The sequence below is a fragment of the Chiloscyllium punctatum genome, chromosome 18 (assembly GCF_047496795.1).
Source record: "Chiloscyllium punctatum isolate Juve2018m chromosome 18, sChiPun1.3, whole genome shotgun sequence".
Lineage (NCBI taxonomy): Eukaryota > Metazoa > Chordata > Chondrichthyes > Orectolobiformes > Hemiscylliidae > Chiloscyllium > Chiloscyllium punctatum.
In genome coordinates, this window is record NC_092756.1 from 75605901 (window position 1) to 75613154 (window position 7254).

A 7254-nucleotide genomic window follows, 5' to 3' on the forward strand; every position below is an offset into this window, starting at 1 on the left:
CTTGAAAGTGCTGCACACAATAACATTGAGCCCTTTTCCTTCTGCTCCATTTGCCTCAAACTGTGGGTCTGCAAAGTTGGAGTTGAGTTGATTTCTCGACTGGGAGAAAGTGAACACTGCAGATGTGAGAGATCAGAGCCAAACTGTGTGGTGCTGGAAAAGTACAGCTGGTCAGGTGGCATCCGAGGAGCAGGGGAGTCAATGTTTCGAGTATAAGCTCTTCAGGCTTATGCTCGAAACGTCGACTCTCCTGCTCCTCGGACGCTGTCTGACCGGCTGTGATTTCTCAAATGACCGCCTGGGGCCAAATGGGAGGCAAAATCAATTTATCAAGCAGCCGACAATTTAGCATGAGATGAAAGGGGTAAAAAAACAAGCAGGAAGGATATAAATCTCAGAAAAACACACTATGAGTGGTCTCAAAGCAGTATGTAAAGGCTGCCATTTTACTTCTTTGTGTGTCACCCCAGTGGCCTAATGGATAAGGCACTGGCCTCCTAAGCCAGGGATTGTGGGCTCAAATCCCATCTGGGGTGTCTGACTTTTAACCCCAGTCTTCATGACTGATCTTTGTCCGAGGTCAAGTCGATTTCTCATCTCCCCGAGAAAAGTCCCCAGGTCTGTATTGGGTTGGAGGCAAATTGTGTGAGAAAAATACAGAATTTTCAGGGTGTGCAGGATATGGGGGTGAATTCCCAGAAAGAGACAGCACAGTCACAATGGCTGAAAACCTGACACTTGTCCAAGATACAACCCTCAGTCTGGTTGGAACTGGTTCTTCTGGAATCTTTGTAACTCTTTGATCTTAGCTGCACTGTTCTCTGGAGCTGATCGCTGCTGTTTAATTTAGTTTGGCCAATTTTCTGTCAGGTCAAATGCCTCCAGCTGAGGATCAATTGAGAATGCCTGATTTTGTTGCCATGGTCATGTGACCACACAGGATTAAGATCAGCTGCACAGTGAAGATTTCAACAAAATCAAAACCCCAAATACGATTTGAGCCCACAATCTCTGGTTTAGGAAGTTAGTGCCTTATCCATGAGATCACTGGGGCTCCAACAGATAGAGCTACCAATCTATGGACAAAGCAACTTCTGTTTTGGTTGTGTTGGTGTCAGTCTAAGCTATATTCTGTCAACATTACCAGCTGAACCCCAGATTACCTGCATGTTTGGTATTTATGATAAGGTCCAATATGTCAATGGAAATGATTGAAATCTGGGTGTTCAAGGTTGGAACTGATGGGGCTGTGGCTATGCATTTGGGCCCTTACCTTTCTTAGTCAAGGTATTGAATACAATTGCAAGGAGGCTATGATGGAGATGTGAGGTAGTTAGGCCATCGTTGGAGAACTTGGAGTGCCACATCCACAGATTGGACAAACATTTGTGGGAAGGCAACTGCTGAAAATCACCAGGCTCTGAGTCAGAGTCGGGGTTCACCAACAGAGTTTATTGTCCAAGGAAATCCCAGAGCTCCAGGGAGAGAGCAGCACCAACAGCACAGTGGTCAGCTGTGATTCTTCTCTCAACCCGGAGCACATGGTCAAGATACTGTGATACATTTTGTGATATAATAGGTCAGTGATGAGGTTATTGTCTCTGTAACATGGCTTGTTTATTGTAAACATTGCAGAGTCCTCGATCGTTTCGGTGCAGTTATTGTCAGTTCCAGCATGGCCTTTGTTAATTTCAGTGCAGTTGTTGTCAGTTTCAGCGTCTGCGCGGAAGTCCGTTGCTGTAGTGATGGGCGCTAATCGCTCTTCCTGAGAAGGCCGATTACTGCAGCCCTGACTATTATCACTCTGTATTGAGGCTGTATCTAACAGTTAGCATTTCTATCAAAGGTGTTGTCTGACCCAGACCCTTTGGCGGGCAGTGTATGTTATTCATGTGTATTGTCTCTCCCATCCGCCTTAAACTAATCAACTCGGTTGTGAGTGCATTGTGCTGGCATTCTGGTGGCCCCAGGCAGTGTCTATGTTTGCTCTGCTGTCTCTCTCCATATTGTGGTCCAGTGGCCATCTTGTGTGCCAAGTGGCCAACTTATGGCTCAGCGGCCATCTTGTGTGTCCGTGTGCCTAGTGTCACCTTGCCCCGTGCCATCTCCCACTTCACTTTGTGGTCAAGGAGGTGAGGGTATTAATTGGAACAATCCATGGTCGGCCATTGGAAACTCCTTCTTGTCCCGATATAGGGCTGGCTCTCTTCCACAAAGTGGGGTCTCGCAAGTTAGGGCAGATCTTCTCTCTCTCCAGATTTTGTTTATTTAAAAAATATACTTTATTCGTAAAAATCAAATTGAAATGCAGACAAAGGTTCTAAATCAGTTGTGGACAGTCTATGCAGAGAGAAAAGAACCAACAAAACACTGGAATTTTGACATTTCTCAAAGTTCTGTGTCCTGAAAAAAACAGCATTTTGTACTTGGGCAGGAACCGATCTCTGTTCATTGTCAGGCACCAAGAGGGTCTGAGAACTGAAAGGACGATGTGATAATTTGTCAGAAAGACCTTAGACTGTGTTGTTTCCCTGTTACACCTTGGCAGCAGCTGCCCGAAACATTAGTGCATCCCTCAGTGTGTCGTGACAGATCTTGGAATATGCTCGGCTATAGCACTCGTTTAAGATCAACTATTCCGAGGGGAGTATTGTCACTGAGTATTTGTAGCTTAATGGGTAAGACTGTAGCTTCTGATGGAGTGGATTGGAGGTTTAAATCCCTTTTGGGGTGTTGACTTTTTAAGCTTGGTCTTTGTGGTGGCTGATTTTCATCCCATATCAACTCCATCTCAATCCAAAATGATTGGATTTTTCAACTACTCCGTTAAAAATCACTTGCCTGCTTCGAGATTATGACAAATGCTCTTTAGTAGAAACTTGCACAAGGTAATTCCACGGTTTTTGAGATCTTGAGGTGAATTGTCTGAAAGAGATAGTACAGCCACAATGGGCTGAATGCCCGCTAAGATTCTGTTGAATTGTCCTTAATGCAGTTTTTTGCAACATCTCCACTTCCTCCTTCCCCAGTAACTGCAAATATCTTGAAAGTGCTGCACAAAATAACATTCAGCCCTTTGCTATTTTCCTGTCTGCTCCATTTTCCTCAGACTTGAGTTGTGCAAAGTTGGAGTTTGGTGGATTTCTTGTCTGTCCGTTTGGGGAGAACTGGGAGGTAAGATCAATTTTATCAAGCAGCCAATGATTTAGCGTGAGATGGAAGGGGGAACAACCAATCAGTGAGAGTATAAAACTCAGAGAAGAACACAATATGAGAGGTTCGGGGTGCAGTATTTACAGGCTGCCATTTCAGTTTTGTAGATGTGGCCCCAGTGGTCTAATGGTTAAGGCACTGGCCTTTTCTGCCTGGAATTGTGGGTTCATGTCCCATCGGGGATGGCTAACTTTTAAGCCTTGTCTTCATGGCTGATCTTCTTTGTCTGATGTCAAGTCGATTTCTCATCTCCCCTGGAAACGTCCCCAGGTGTGTATTGGGTTTGGTGGGATGTTGTGTCAGAAAAATACAGAACTTTGTGGGGTCTGCAGGATATGGGGCTAAATCACCCCTCTCTCTATGTCGGATTTGGATGGATCAGTCAAAAATGTCATCTTTTTTTGAATAAAATCTCTAACTTGAAATAAACGAAAGAGGTCCCTGTTCGGTAGCTTGTGTTTCTGTGCTAACTGATCGAAGGACATCATTGTGTCTCCCTCAAACAAATCACCCACGCAAGACACACCCCTAACTGTCCAATGTTTGGTGATGATTGCAGTGAGAGGGTCATTGTGGAGAACCTTTACCCATCTTATAAAACCTTCGCCCAAAACAAACCGCTCCAGAGTATAGAAAAGGTACGGCCTCTCAACTCGGTCAAGGGCCTTCTCTGTATCTAGAGAAATCACCAATCCCTATATTGACTGTTGTTGACACACTTGAATTACATTAAGCAGCCTCCTAACATTATTGGAGGATCTGCGGCCCTTTATGAAGCCCGTCTGGTCCTCTTTAACAATAGAAGGTAACACAGTCTCCAGCCTGAACACAAGGGTCTTGGAGAGGATTTTAAAGTTCACATTTAAGAGTGAAATGGGCCTGTACAAAGCACAGTCCCCCGGGACCTTCCCTTTTTTAAGAATAAGTGAAATATTGGCCTCTGTCAGAGATGGCGGGAGACAATCATGGCTGCATGAGTCATTAAACATGTTGAACATCGGGCCTGACAATATATTTATAAATTTCTTCTAGAATTCGCTGGGAAGTCCATCAGGACCGGGTGCCTTTCCACTCTGAAGCTGCTTCACAGCCTCCTGCACCTCTTGCTCTGATAAGGGGACATTGAGAAAAGACTCTTGTTCGGGATCACACCCAGGAGCTCCAGATCCTTGAATAAAGCCTCCATTTTGGCCCGTCCCTCCTCACAACCCTCAGATTGATATAATTTAGAGTAATATCTCTGGAATGATACATTAATCTTTTTGGAGTCACACGTTCGGTTCCCAGACACTTCCCTAATCACCGTAATGGCTTGAGGGGCTCTCCTTTTCCTAACGAGATATGCTAACTATTTGCCAGACCTGTCACCATGATCATATAACCTTTGTTTTGCAAAAGTAAGCTCGTTCTTTGCTATCTGCATGTACACGGAATTCAATGCAGACCGCAGTGCCATAATCCTCTATAACTTGACCAACGAGGGCCTGTCAAAGTAGGCCTTCTCAGCTGCCTTCAACAGTGCTTCGAGGAGACGTTGTTGCTCACACTTCTGCCGCCTCCTACTGGCAGAGTAGAAAATAACTGACCCACTGGCATAGGCTTTGGCAATTACCGAAAGGAAGGATTGGCTACTAACCGAGTGTGAGTTAATGTCTAGGTACGCCCAACATTCCCGAGACAAACACCCCACAAATGTATTATCCTTGAGGATAAAGGGATCCATTTGCCAGTGCCTTAGACCCACTGTAACATCCTTAATCTTAACCAACAGGTACACTGGAGTGTGATCAGAGATGGTAATATTACCGATCGTACAAGGTGCCGCCAAGTCCAGGGTTGCCACGGGGATTGGAAAAAAATCAATCCTGGTGTGACATCTGTGTGGATTGGAAAAGAAAACCGTAAAATCCCTGCCTGTAGGGTGGAGACACCTCCAGATGTCCACCAACCCTCACTCCACACACAGAACCACTAATTGTTTAGTTTGTATAGAGGGTAACGGGGTGGGGTGGGGGGAGGGGGGCTTTGGGCAACCTCAGTAGTGTGCCCCTTTAACGATATGCCAGAACTCCAGACTTATCAATTTAGAAAACGCATCAAGCAAAAAGTTGAGGGGATGAGCTGGAGGGCAATAAACAGTTGAAACACCATATTCTTCCCCATTTATCAAGGCTATAAGAATTACAAACCTCCTCTGTGTGTGTCTTTAACATACTCTGGTAACTTAAATGGGAGATTCCTCCTCACCAATACAGACACTCCCCTACTTCTGGTATTAAATGATGTGAAGTAAACCTGATCAAGGTCATTCTTCTGTAGTTTCAAATGCTCCCTGTCATCCAAGTGCATCTCCTGTAACAAAGGAATATCCACTTTCTCCTTTCTAAGACTCAAAAGTACCTTCTTCCTCTTAATTGGTGAGTGACTTCCCTTGATATTCCAGGTTCACCATTTAATCAAGTCATAAGCCATAACCTTCTGCAGTAACATTTAAATTCCAGAGAGGAGGAACTCGAACCACAAATCACTGAGTCTTAGTGTCATATGATCCATCAAATATAAAAACTACACAAACTGAAACCAGTACATTTAACAAACCTACAAAACTTTCAAAGATTAAAAGCAATACAAACCACCATATAAAGTGCCAATGGCACTGAATAGGGGAACTCACCTCCTGCCCAAAGGGGGCAACTACCCATCCCAAACTGCCCATAAGTGGGCATCTAGCCATGCCAACCAGTTTCTCTCCTTCTAGCGAGAGCCGTACCATAAACACAAGCAGAATAGAAAGTAAATATACAATAGAATTGCAACATGAATAAAGAAAAAAAACATTTCAGATCGATGGGGTAAATACCCCACCCATCCTCTGGTATAACTTCACTTAGAAATTGAAAGTACACATCTCAACCGCCACCAAACACAGTTTAAACCAGATTATTACCAATCGGGAAAACAAGGAAAAGAAAGCTCCAACTGGACTTCCTCGTTTTTTTAAAAAAACAACAAAGATGTAACCAAACCGCGGGGGCGGCACACTGCTCAGCACTGCTGCCTCACAGCGCGAGAGACCCGGGTTCAATTCCCGCATCAGGCGACTCTCTGTGCGGAGTTTGCACATTCTCACTGTGTCTGTGTGGGTTTCCTTTGGGTGCTCCGGTTTCTTCCCACAATTCATAAATGTGCAGGTTAGGTGAATTGGCCGTAGTGTGAGGTGAAGGGGTAAATGTAGGAGTATGGATCTGGGTGGTATATGCTTCAGCAGGCCAGTGTGGACATGTTGGGCTGAAGGGCCTGTTTCCACACTGTGAGTAATCTAATCAAACAACACTATTTGTAGATATTAAATTGTTCAGATTCGGTTAATTTGTCCACAAAGTCTCTTGCCTTCTCCGATGTATCAAAGAGATGTCCGGATCCATGTAAGGTTATCGGAGCACCGCCGGATACCTCAGAGAGTACTGGATCCCAAACTCCCTCAGTCTTCTCTTGGCAGAAACATTATCCATCAGGGGGCGGGAATTAAACAGCCAGGGCTGACAAAGGAAGTCAGGAAATGTATCATAGGGAAAGAGAGAGCCCCAAAGTGGCCAAGAGCACTGGGAAATCAGAAGATTGGGAAGACGACAAAAATAAACAGAGGATAACAAAGACATAGAAATAGGAAGGGAAGGATCAAATATGAAGAGAGGCTAGCCAGTAATATTAGAAATGATTGTTAAAGTTTCTTTCAATACATAAGAAACAAATGAGAGGCAAAAGTAGAAATTGGGCCGTTCCAAATTGATGCAGGAAGGTTCGTGAAGGGAGATAAGGAAATGGCTGAAGAACTTGGTAAATACTTTGTGTCAATCTTCACAGTGGAAGACATGAGCATTATCCTAACAATTAAGGAGAGTCAGGGGGCAGATTTGAATATGGTAGCCATTACAAAAGAGGAAGTGCTCGAAAAGCTAAAAGGTCGAAAAGTTGATAAATCTCCCGGCTCCTGGTCTACATCCGAGAGTTCTGAGGGAGGTAGCTGATGAAATTGTAGAG

At 44.4% G+C, this 7254-nt stretch overlaps 1 non-coding gene across 1 annotated transcript; it reads left to right on the forward strand.

Moving 5' to 3' along the window:
• The first annotated feature begins 463 nt into the window (after positions 1-463).
• Positions 464-536, forward strand: trnar-ccu (transfer RNA arginine (anticodon CCU)). Its single transcript has one exon. It is a non-coding gene; the product is annotated as a tRNA-Arg (tRNA).
• Positions 537-7254: the final 6718 nt, after the last annotated feature.